This window comes from Amblyraja radiata, chromosome 12, assembly GCF_010909765.2.
Source record: "Amblyraja radiata isolate CabotCenter1 chromosome 12, sAmbRad1.1.pri, whole genome shotgun sequence".
Classification (NCBI taxonomy): Eukaryota; Metazoa; Chordata; class Chondrichthyes; order Rajiformes; family Rajidae; genus Amblyraja; species Amblyraja radiata.
This window is the reverse complement of record NC_045967.1, coordinates 21,076,196-21,087,559: the sequence shown is the minus strand read 5'-3', so window position 1 is coordinate 21,087,559 and position 11,364 is coordinate 21,076,196.

Sequence of the window (11,364 nt, the reverse complement as noted above, 5' to 3'; positions counted from 1 at the left end):
GAGGGTAGGGGAAAGGAGAGGGAGGGAGAGATGAGGGAGGCCGTGGAGGAGGGGGGGAGGAGATGGGAGAGAAGAGGGATGGTGAAGAGGAGGGGGAGGGGGTGTTGGGGGATATTGCGTTGGTGGAGTGGGGCCCAATGGGTCAGGGAGTAGGGAAAGAAGATGGGTTATGGAGGAAGGGAGGGAGTGACTAAGGCTGGGGACTGACTGAGGGTAGGTGAAAGGAGAGAGAGGGTGAGGTGAGGGAGGGAGTGGAGGAGGGCAGGAGGAGAGGGGAGAGAGAGGGGAGGGTGAAGAGGAGGAGGAGGGAGTGTTGGGGATGAGAGGAATTGAGCCACGCCTGCGCAGTTGGAGGTTATGGGTGAGCGGTGGAATATTTCGTTGGAGAACGGGTTGCGTTGGGGGAATGGGTGAGTGGTGGAAACAGATTGCGTTGGGGGAACGGGTGAGCAGTGGAATATTGCATTAGGGAAAGGGGCCCAACGGGTCCCACTTGGTCGAGTGTATTATTAAAACTCTCATCTTCTCTGTGTGTGGGCGTGCGTGCGTGCGTGCGATTCTTGCCCTGAATTCCGCCAAAATGGTACACTTCAATTTATGGAGCACCTTACTCACCATGTGGTGTGGTGTATCAGGTTGCATTCAAATTGATGGTATATTTTACAAGCTATTCACATTTTCAACTTTACAAAATCCCACTTTGAGAAAAATGATGACGTCGCAGTAACAATTACAGCTATGATGCCACAATGGGAACTCATTTATATAAACTGCCCGTGAGCAGTGTTCCAGCCCACAATTACATTACAATGAGATCAGCAGCTGCCACCTCAAGGGGGGTAGGAGGGGAAAGGGGTAATGGAGGGAGGGTGGGAGTGAATTTTTTTTTTTTTAATCTGTTTTAATGAAATTCTTGGAGATTTCATTTACAAAATAAATCGTGGTTTTCATTGTGGGGGAGGGGGGTGATGTAATAGGGGAGAGGTTTCGTTTCCAAAAAAAAATCCAGAATTTTCCTTGTGGGGGGGTGAGATGGGGGGGGGAAGGTGAGCGGCATCACCGCTCCACCTCCCTCACGTGGGGATGATTGATTGTCTCCGGGGGAGCGCCGACTGAGGGTAGGGGAAAGGAGAGGGAGGGAGAAGTGAGGGAGGGAGTATGGAAGGGGAGGAGGATAAATGTTATTTAAACATTGTGTTCAGTGGGGGAGTGAGAGAGGGAGAGGTGAGGAGTGGGGAGCAGGGAGATAGATGTAGAAGAGGGGGATAAGGAGGGGAGAGGGGTTATGGAGGGAGGGAGGGAGGGAGGGAGGGAGTGCATGAGGGTAGGGGGAAGGAGAGGGAGGGAGAGGTGAGGAGGGTGGTGAGGTTGGTTCTTTGCCCTCGCGGGATTTGCGCTTCGGGAGTGCTGGGGATGAGGGGAAATGTGCCACGCCTGAACAGTTGGGGGCAATGGGTGAGTGGTGGAATATTGTGTTGCAGGAACAAGTTGCGTTGATGGAACAGGTTGTGTTGGGGGAATGGGTGAGTGGTGGAATATTGCTTTGGGGGAACGGGGGCCAACATGTCGCACTTGGTCCAGTATATTACTAAAACCCTCATCTTGTTTGTGTGTCTGTGAGTGGTTTTTGCCCCACCTGAAGTACCATTTTCCTGTGGTGTACTGTTAAAGTTTTGATCAGATTGATGGTATATTTTACAAGTTATTCACATTTTAAACTTTACAAAAACCAGATTGACAAAAATCTCTTCCATCTACACTGCCAGTTATCAGCGTATGACATCACAATGGGATCCCAAATCTCATTTACATAAAATACTAGCCCTACACGTTACAATGTTAACAAATAACAGGACTCCCAGTGCAATAAGAGATTTATTACATTGGTGTAAGGAGAGGGAGGGAGTGGGGGAGGGGATGAGGAGAGGGCAAGGATTGTTGTTTAATGTTAGTTAAACATTGTGTTTAGTGGGGGAGTGGGATAGGGGACAGGTGAGGAGTGGGGCAGCAGGGAGATAGAGGGAGAGGAGGGGTTAGGGAGGAGAGAGGGATTATGGAGGGAGGGATGGACTGACAGAGGATAGGGAAAAGGAGAGGGAGGGAGAGGTGAGGGAGGGAGTGGGGAGGGGAGGAGGATAGGGGAAAGAAGAGGAAGGGTGTAGAGGAGTGGGAGGAAGTGCTGGGGATGAGTGGAAATGAGCCGTGGTGGAAAATTGCGTTGGGGGAACGGGTTGCGTTGGGGAAACGGATGAGTGGTGGAATATTGCGTTAAGAGAACAGGGCCCACCGGGTCCCACATGGTCTCATTGTTTATAAAATTCTGAGAGGTTTTAAGGTGAGATGGGGCAAAGTGTAATGGAGATGTGCAGGAAAAGTTTTTTTACACAGAGGATGTGGGGACCTGGAATGCATTGCCAGGAGTGGTGGCGGTGGCAGATGAACTGTTCTGTGTACTATGTTCTATGTAGGTGGTCTCATTGGTAAGTGTGCAGATGACACAAAAATTGGTGGAGTTGTGGGTAGCAACAAAGGTTGTTGAAGGATACAGCAGAATACAGATCAGTTGTAAATTTTGGTGAATAAATAATTAGAATAAAATTATTCCCTTTCCAGGATACATAACCTTTATTAAGCATTCACATATAATTCAAGCAACCAAGGCTAAAGTACCACAAACTGTTTCCAATGATTGGGAACACAGAGTCTCAAAATTAAAGTTATATTTTTAAGGGATGTTCTTGGATTTGTCAGGTCTTATAACACTTCTACAATCAACAATTGTCCCTGAGCTAAAGATAATCTTGTATATGAAATTCCTGAATTCTGTTAACCAAATTCATCAAAGGATAAGTGACAACGGGACAGTCACCGTTTTAACAATGATCTTTCTGAATGCTGGAGCAGACATGAGGGACACGTCCAGATCAGGTTCATTGTTTATTCTATGGAGTTCAAGCTAAATATTTAGTCCAAGCTACGTTATGTTCTATGAGAACACATTTGGCCTTAAATCACATTAACTGCTTCATTTTCGGTTTAATGCATTAATGAAGATAAAACCTGAGTACAACAAATGAAAATTCAATCCCGGATAGATTTAAATAGGCTTTGATAATCAACTTGTAAGCAGCTCACAATTGTACTTTGCAAACCAGAATAATCTTAAAGTAAATTTAAGTAGAAAGGGTCTTGCTGGGAGGTCATACTCACTGCTCGATTGATTTATTTTCTTTTTTCAACTAGTGCAATTTCTGCACAATCTACCTAATTGCTATTTTAATGATTTTTCACAGTTAGCGATGAAACAATAAACTGTTCTTTGAAGTAACAAGAGCTGACAGGAGATCAAAGTTGTTGGTTCCGGTCTGCACATCCCCGTTATTCGTTAGGTTGAAGCAGAGCTGATTTAGTGTCAGTGCTGAGGCAGAGCTTAATTTTGCTAATATTCATAAATTCATCACATGGCTTTATATAATTATGGAAATGTATTGTGCTACATCAATTCAGCTTTGCAACTTTGTGCTATTGAGCTTTATAATGATAACTGAATCTATGCATTCCCATCATCTCATTATTCCTCCTTCTCCAATGGTTGGTAGCTGATTTGTGGAGGGTTCTGTGATGGAAATCAGTAAAATGGCCTTAATCTTGGATTGAGTGGCTTTTGCTCCTATCTTCTTTCTTTATGTGGCCATCTTGTTACAAATGTTGACCTCGCTGTCATCGTCCGTCCTGAAAAGGACGCAAGCTTCCAGCGGCAATGAGTGGAAGCCATCACTTGTTGCAATGGATGATGGTGATAGCAGAATTAGCTCAGGATACTTCCAGTTTCCAACCCCGCGACGTGGATGCTTCTGCTATGGGATATTGATCCATTTTGAGGAGCGTCTACATATCGGCTTCATACCCATCTAACGAGGACCATTTTATAGGAATTGTGACTAGACCACTGATTCACTTAAGGGCCTGCCCCACTATGGCGACCTAATTTGCGAGTTTAGAAGAGTTTGCGCTCGCCACAAACTCGCAGCATGGTTGACATGTGGTCCTAGGTTGTCACTGTAACTCTCCTTCATGCTCGAGAGAAGTTCCCGCATACTCGCGGCCTCAGTTTGGACGACAGATGGCACAATGGGCTAAGTGTTCGGCTGGCAACCGGAAGGTAGCTGGTTCGAATCCCGCTTGGAGTGCATACTGTCGTTGTGTCCTTGGGCAAGACACTTCACCCACCTTTGCCTGTGTGTGTCCTTGGGCAAGACACTTCACCCATCTTTGCCTGTGTGTGTGAATGTAATTATGTGAAGCACTTTGGGGTCAATGCAAGTTGACTAAAAATGTGCTATATAAATAAAGAAATTTAAAAAAAATTTTTTTTAAAAAAGGAAAAATTGATCGGCATAGTTCTTTTGAACTTGGAGTGCAGTGGTAATGGGGTCACCATGTAGTCATAGGTAGCCGAGGAAGCCATAGCCAATCTCCTTTGCTGACCGGGCATTTTCATTGGCTCATTGGTGGAAAAAAACGTAACCACGAGTATTCAGAACCAAGAAAAACGGACCGGTAATGTTAAATGCCCGCTAAACTTTATTAAAAGTTGTCTGGCTTCTTAAAAGTGTCTCCACTCCTTCTCTCCCCTCTCTCCTCCCCCCTTCTCTCCCCCCTTCTCTCCCCCCTTCTCTCCCCCCTTCTCTCCCCCCCTTCTCTCCCCCCTTCTCTCCCCCCTTCTCTCCCCCCTTCTCTCCCCCTTCTCTCCCCCCTTCTCTCCCCCCTTCTCTCCCCCCTTCTCTCCCCCCTTCTCTCCCCCCTTCTCTCCCCCCTTCTCTCCCCCCTTCTCTCCCCCCGTCTCTCCCCCTTCTCTCCCCCTTCTCTCCTCCTTCTCTCCTCCTTCTCTCCCCCTTCTCCCCCCTAATACAACATAAATAACCACAAACACATTATTTACTTCAATATCTAGAGTCTGACAAATGGTTCCATTGAATCACATACTTACACTGGGAGATCATTGTAACTGCCAAAATGTCCCTGAAAGGTCAAAAACCTTTGTCAGAGGGTCATGGATTCATACATTGTGGAAACAGGCCCTTCGGCCCTACTCCCACACCAACCAACATGTGTCATCTATACTCGTCCCACCAGCCTGCATTTGGCCCATATCCCTCAAAACCTGTCCTCTCCATGTATCTGCCTAATTGTTTCTTAAATGTTGCATTCCTCAACTACCTCCTCTGGCAGATCTTTGCACACCAGGGAAGCAACAGACCATTTTATAATCCCGATTGCTGGCACAGTGTCTCCTGTGTGTCCCCCTGATTATTGAGTCACCTATCACCATCGCACATGTTGAGTACTTCACTGCACTAGCTTCCATGAGACTTGCCTTTTAAACTTGTTCACATTGTTGTTGGGAAATCCCAACAGTTGAGACATCAACTGTGCAACTTGCTTTTATAACTTGCTCCCATTCTCGCAGGGAAATCCTGACATATGAGGTATGGTGAACGTCTTGTTTTAGAGACTTTCTTCTTCAGTTTAAATGCAGGAAAGATGGAAAAACAGTAAGAGTGTAGTCCAGGAATGCAAGGAATATGCCACTTTGATGGTATTTTTACGACATTCCTGCAGCTCAGGAAAGGCCTATTTAACAAATCCAGCCCATGTCCCACGAAAGTCCAAGATACTACGAACCTTTCAGCATCAGGCTGACTGTGGCAAAATAAAACAGGATGGGATAGGATGACATCAAAGGTAACAAGTCTTGCCCGCACGATATTGCAGGCCGCCGTCCTGAACCTTCTCTGGAAAGTCATAGTGCTCTCAAATCAATAAATCTCCTGAAGAGACAGGCACTGCACTCCACTGCCAATTCGCCAAAGCTGTTCTCAAACTTCAACTAAAAAATCCACAGGAAACATTGTTACATTGTAACATTTATGAGCTTTGACCATCAATGTTGGTTAAATTGATTCCATGCTGCAACACCTTTGATGGATGCTAATGGCTTTGTGATGGACGCTGTAATATTTGTCGCAGATGTTACAATAGACAATAGACAATAGGTGCAGGAGTAGGCCATTCGGCCCTTTGAGAGGATCCCATTCAATGTGATCATGGCTGATCATCCACAATCAGTACCCCGTTCCTGCCTTCTCTCCATATCCCCTGACTCCGCTATCCTTAAGAGCCCTATCTAGCTCTCTCTTGAAAGTATCCAGAGAACCGGCCAGCACCACCCTCTGAGGCAGAGAATTCCACAGATTCACAACTCTCTGTGTGAAAAAGCATTTCCTCATCTCCATTCTAAATAGCTTACCCCTTATTCTTAAACTGTGGCCCCTGGTTCTGGACTCCCCCAACATACTTCATAGTTACTTCTACAAATATGGACCTCCATAACTATATTGGATAAGATGGGCTCCAAGCACTAAGAAACCTGCACCAGTTTCCTCTGATCCTTGGTATAAATAATAGCCTTTCCGACAAACTTTCTCTGGCATCCTAAGCATTTTATTGTTCACATCTATTATCTTTCATCTGTAACCTGGACCCTTAAAGCCCTCATTTGAATCCGCAGTGGCACTTTTATGTCTGATTTGAGTCCTGAGTTATCTTTGCCTCTTGTAGATTCATTCTGCAGATTCCTCTTTGCTAGTCACCATATTCCTAATATCAGGAACAGAACTTATGATTCTAAAAATCGATGCGAGAAATTGGGATGCAAATTGACGAATTAGGATGAAAATACTATCATTGTCAATGGATTTAACCCAGTCACAAAAAGACCTTGGCAATAAAGGCAAATATTCAGTATTCCACGATGGGTAAGATACGCAGCCCCGTTATAGTTGATTTTTGTGCCCCTGCTTAGGCTCTTCTCCTTCTGAAGAGGATTATATTTTGTCAGGAAGTGGTGTGCAGTATGTCTGAGTGATGTACTACCTGCCCTGACTGAATTGCTGATAATGTGAACAAGTTTTGACATGTGTGCATTAATTGTATCCTTGGGGTTGAACACCTGGCATTTACCTCAAATACTAATTTCTGTTGTTTCCACCTTTGGCATCTGGTGCAGTGCCTATTTGACTTGGCTGCACAACAATGCTGCAAAGTACTTCAACACTCCAACAGCCACAATATGCTTGTTTTTTTAGGAGCTTCAGGTCAGCTTTTAACAGTGCAGCCTAGTTTATGAAGCATTTGCCAATAACAGCGTTAGACATATCACCACTGTTTGGTTTGGGCTGGCTGTGTGTAACAATTATGATAACCAACAAGCAACATGAATGCCACCTGCTTTGCACTGATCACTCACTGATGGAGTCTGACACCATTAATTCCCTCACTGCACAGGCAAAATTAGTCTTATCAGAAAAACTACAATTAATTAGTACATGGAGGCTAAAACTGCAGAACCTGCAGTTATTTTCAAATCATATTAATTATTAATTCTCCCAAAAATGATCTGGTACATCTGCGCGTCAGAGATGTCATGTAACTCGGCTCATATTCAGCATCTGATTTTATCTCTTGTATGATTAATGAATTTAATGTATAACCATACCCCACTGATTTTGAAAATCCTAAGAATGGTCTTACCCTAAAACATTAACTCAGTTTCTCTTTCTACAGAGGATGTTTGATCTGCTGGGTGATTCCAATACGAGACTGAAACATTGGAGTGGGTGTGTTGTCTAATGACAAAGGTTAGACACATTGGGTTGTAGTCATTGCAGTTTGGAAGGGTGTTAAAGGAGATGGTTGAAGCATATAAGATCCTGGGGGATCTTAACAAGGTGAATGTGACTAGATATTTCCTCGTGGAAAAAACCCTATCTCCTATTGTTTAAAACTAAGGGAAGCCTTAATTTAAGATGCAAATGGAGCTAAAGGTAAGGATGAGGTTGCTGAGGTTAAAGTTAAGGTGACTGTAATGTCCGCTGTATGCCCCTGTTGTGATTAGCACAATGAATACACATCCAACATCTTGTAAGAAGAATTTATTTTCAACAACTAACAGAAACTTCTGGAAGGTCACTTGACCTCAGTCACGAGGAACAGGCACACTCGCCAGCTTCTACTCTTGGCCTCAAGGGGCACTAGTATTCACAATACATTCACATTACATATCGGCCTGCACGGGAAGGAAGACGCTCCCACCCCCATGTGTCTCAAGCAGATGGGACTCATCAGCCTGGGAAGGCAGTCCATCTAGGAGAGGGGACACTCTGATTTAAAACCACCACTGCCTTGTGGCCATATCCAATCATGGAAAAGGCTCCTGGAGTAAACCTCAAGAAAATCTGGAGTCGGAGCCCCTAAGGCAGTTCGTCGTTGCCTACAGCCTTACTCTGGCAGCTCCTGCGATGGCGCTGATGCCAAACTGTAACGGCCCTGCTGTTCTTTTGGATCGATCAGCAACGTGGAGAGGGGGGACGTGCTGCATGGGCAATGGCCTGTCCTCCATATGACATCGCCCAGGCTTGCATCCGACCACTAGGATATTTGACTCAGCATTGAAATTTGACAAACAAGTCAATGCCGTGGTAAAAGCTAGCTTCTTTCAGCTTCGGACGATAGCTAAAATAAAACAATTCCTCCAGTTTGATTACCTCGAAAAGATCATCCACACATTTATCTCCTCCCGCCTAGATTACTGCAACTCCCTTTACACTGGCATCAGCCAATCTTCCCTGTCCCGCCTGCAACTGGTCCAAAACACCGCAGCGAGACTCCTGACGGGCACCCGAGAAAGGGACCACATCACCCCGATCCTGGCCTCTCTCCACTGGCTCCCTGTGCAGTTCCGAATAAATTTCAAGATCCTCCTTTATGTCTACAAAGCCCCCAATGGGCTTGCCCCCACCTACATTAAAAGTATGCTCACCCACCACACCACCTCCAGGTCCCTCATATCGGCCGACTTGGGGCTGTTGAACATCCCGCGGTCTAGGCATAAGCTCAGGGGCGACTGCGCCTTTGCAGTTGCAGCTCCTAGACTGTGGAACAGCATCCCCCTTCCCATCAGAACTGCCCCCTCCATCGACTCTATTAAGTCGAGACTAAAAACTCATCTGTACTCCCAAGCCTTTCTTGACGTCCTCTGAGCGAGGGCTATATGTATATATGTATGTAGTTTGTTTGTTATACTATTCTTATTACAAATGTAAAGCACTTTGGCCAACGAGAGTTGTTTTTTAAATGTGCTAAATAAATAAATGTGTCTTGACTTGACTTGGCCCATGGTCAGTCATGAACGAAGGGGGCCTACTACTACTACTACTACTTAAGCCATTTAGATTTGCCTTCATTTAATTCAGCACAACGTTTGTACATTTCCCATATATTTTCCTTCAATACTCTTTTGCAGTCGATTAAAATTCTGCTTATGAACTTTAATATCCACATAAATATTTACATTAGAACCAATTAAGAGTGCTGCTGGTTTCCAGTTTAACCTCAAAACCTACAAACTCTAGGGTTCTGTCTCTCTGCGTCTGGGAGACTGGCCCCTTCTGGGAGACTATTTCTTGCTTCTGGGAGACTGGCTCCACCATCTAGGTTTATCACGTCTGGGAGACTAGCTCCTCTGTCTAGGCTTCTCGTCGCGTCTAGGCGTCTGGCTACAGGGGTCTATCCCCGGCTACAGGGGTCTATCCCCGGCTACAGGTCTCTATCCTGGGCTACTCTCCCTTCAAAAAAAACTTTTGTTGCTCTTTCGATTTTTGTTGCTGGCATGTACTTCAACTTAACTTTTACTTCTTCCCCCCCCCTCCTTCTCTCCCCCCCCCCCCTTCTCTCTCCCCCCCCTTCCTCTCCCCCCCCATGTCTCTCCCCCCCTTCTCTCTTACTCCCCCCCCTTCTCTTCCCCCCCCTTCTCTCCCCCCCCTTCTCTCCCCCCCTTCTCTCCCCCCTTCTCTCTCTCCCTTCTCTCCCCCCTTCTCTCCCCCCCCTTCTCTTCCCCCCCTTCTCCCCCCCCTTCTCTCCCCCCCTTCTCCTCCCCCCCTTCTCTGCCCCCCCTTCTCTCCCCCCATCTCTCCCCCCTTCTCTTCCCCCCCTTCTCTCCCCCCCCCTTCTCTCCCCCCCCTTCTCTCCCCCCCCCCTTCTCCCCCCCCCCCTTCTCCCCCCTTCTGTCCCCATCTTCTCCCCCCCTTCTTCCCCCCCCCTTCCCCCCCCCCTTCTTCCCCCCCCCTTCTCCCCCCTTTCCTCCCCCTTTTCTCCGCCCCTTCTCCCCCCCTTCTGTCCCCTCCTTCTCCCCTCCCCCCCTTCTCCCCCCCCTTCTCCCCCCTTCTCCCCCTCTCCCCCCTTCTCCTCCCCCCTTCTCCCCCCCTTCTGTTGCCCCCCCTTCTGCCCTCCCCCTTCAGTCCCCCCTTCACCCCCCCTTCTCATCCCCCCCCTCTTCTCTCACCCCTTCATCCTCCCCCCTTCTCCCCCTTCCCCCCCCTTCTCCTCCCCCCCTCTTCTCTCCCCCCTTCATCCTCCCCCCTTCTCCCCTTTCGCCCCACCTTCTCCACCCCCCCTTCCCCCCCAGAGCTTTTCCCTGAGTTCAACCTTCGTCAGCATCCTGTAGCAAATAATGCACTCAGCATATTTGTCAAGGTTGAATGGAATTGGTGATGAGAAATCAACAATCTTGTGAGCCCTCCAATTAGACCAAAATTACTAAAAGTAATTTTGTAACAGTTTAATTCTGGTGATTGCTGCCGCGACACTCACTCAACCCTGAATATGTTCGACCTGGAACTTTTCCGAAGGCACAGAAATAATTGCTAGTTTCCTGTGCTACTCTGATAAATTGCAACAGTAATTTGTTGTAAGACAAAAGCTTTTTGTCCTCAATTTATTCCTGCTATAAATCTCTGCTCCTTCGCAGAATATACAATGTTATATATATGAAGATTTCTTAAAAGTTCTCTTAAAATAGACTGTTACACTACTTCCTATATTTCCCTAATTATTAATAATTATAAGAAAAATAAAATTGGAACCAGAAATTGGCAATATGATGACTGAGCCCATCGGACATAAGACATTATGGTAATGGCTAGCTGCTAACCTCCATTAGAATCAACGTGCAATGATATCTGAAATAAACGTCACATCACATTCATCGCAATCTTTCACTTAATAGACATAGATAGTGTAATAGATCAAATAGTAAAATATATAATGCAAATATATTTGACAGAAAGAAATGTCAGGTAAACAAACAAATAGGATGCAATAATAACAGAACAAAGTTTAACTTTATATAACATTATTTGCTGTACTTTAGGCAAAAGGCCGGCTAAAAATGTTATGCCTCCAGGCTTCTTGAAGCACAGATGTTTGGAAGGAATTTAGGGTGATGAAGACACATCACTTCCATGG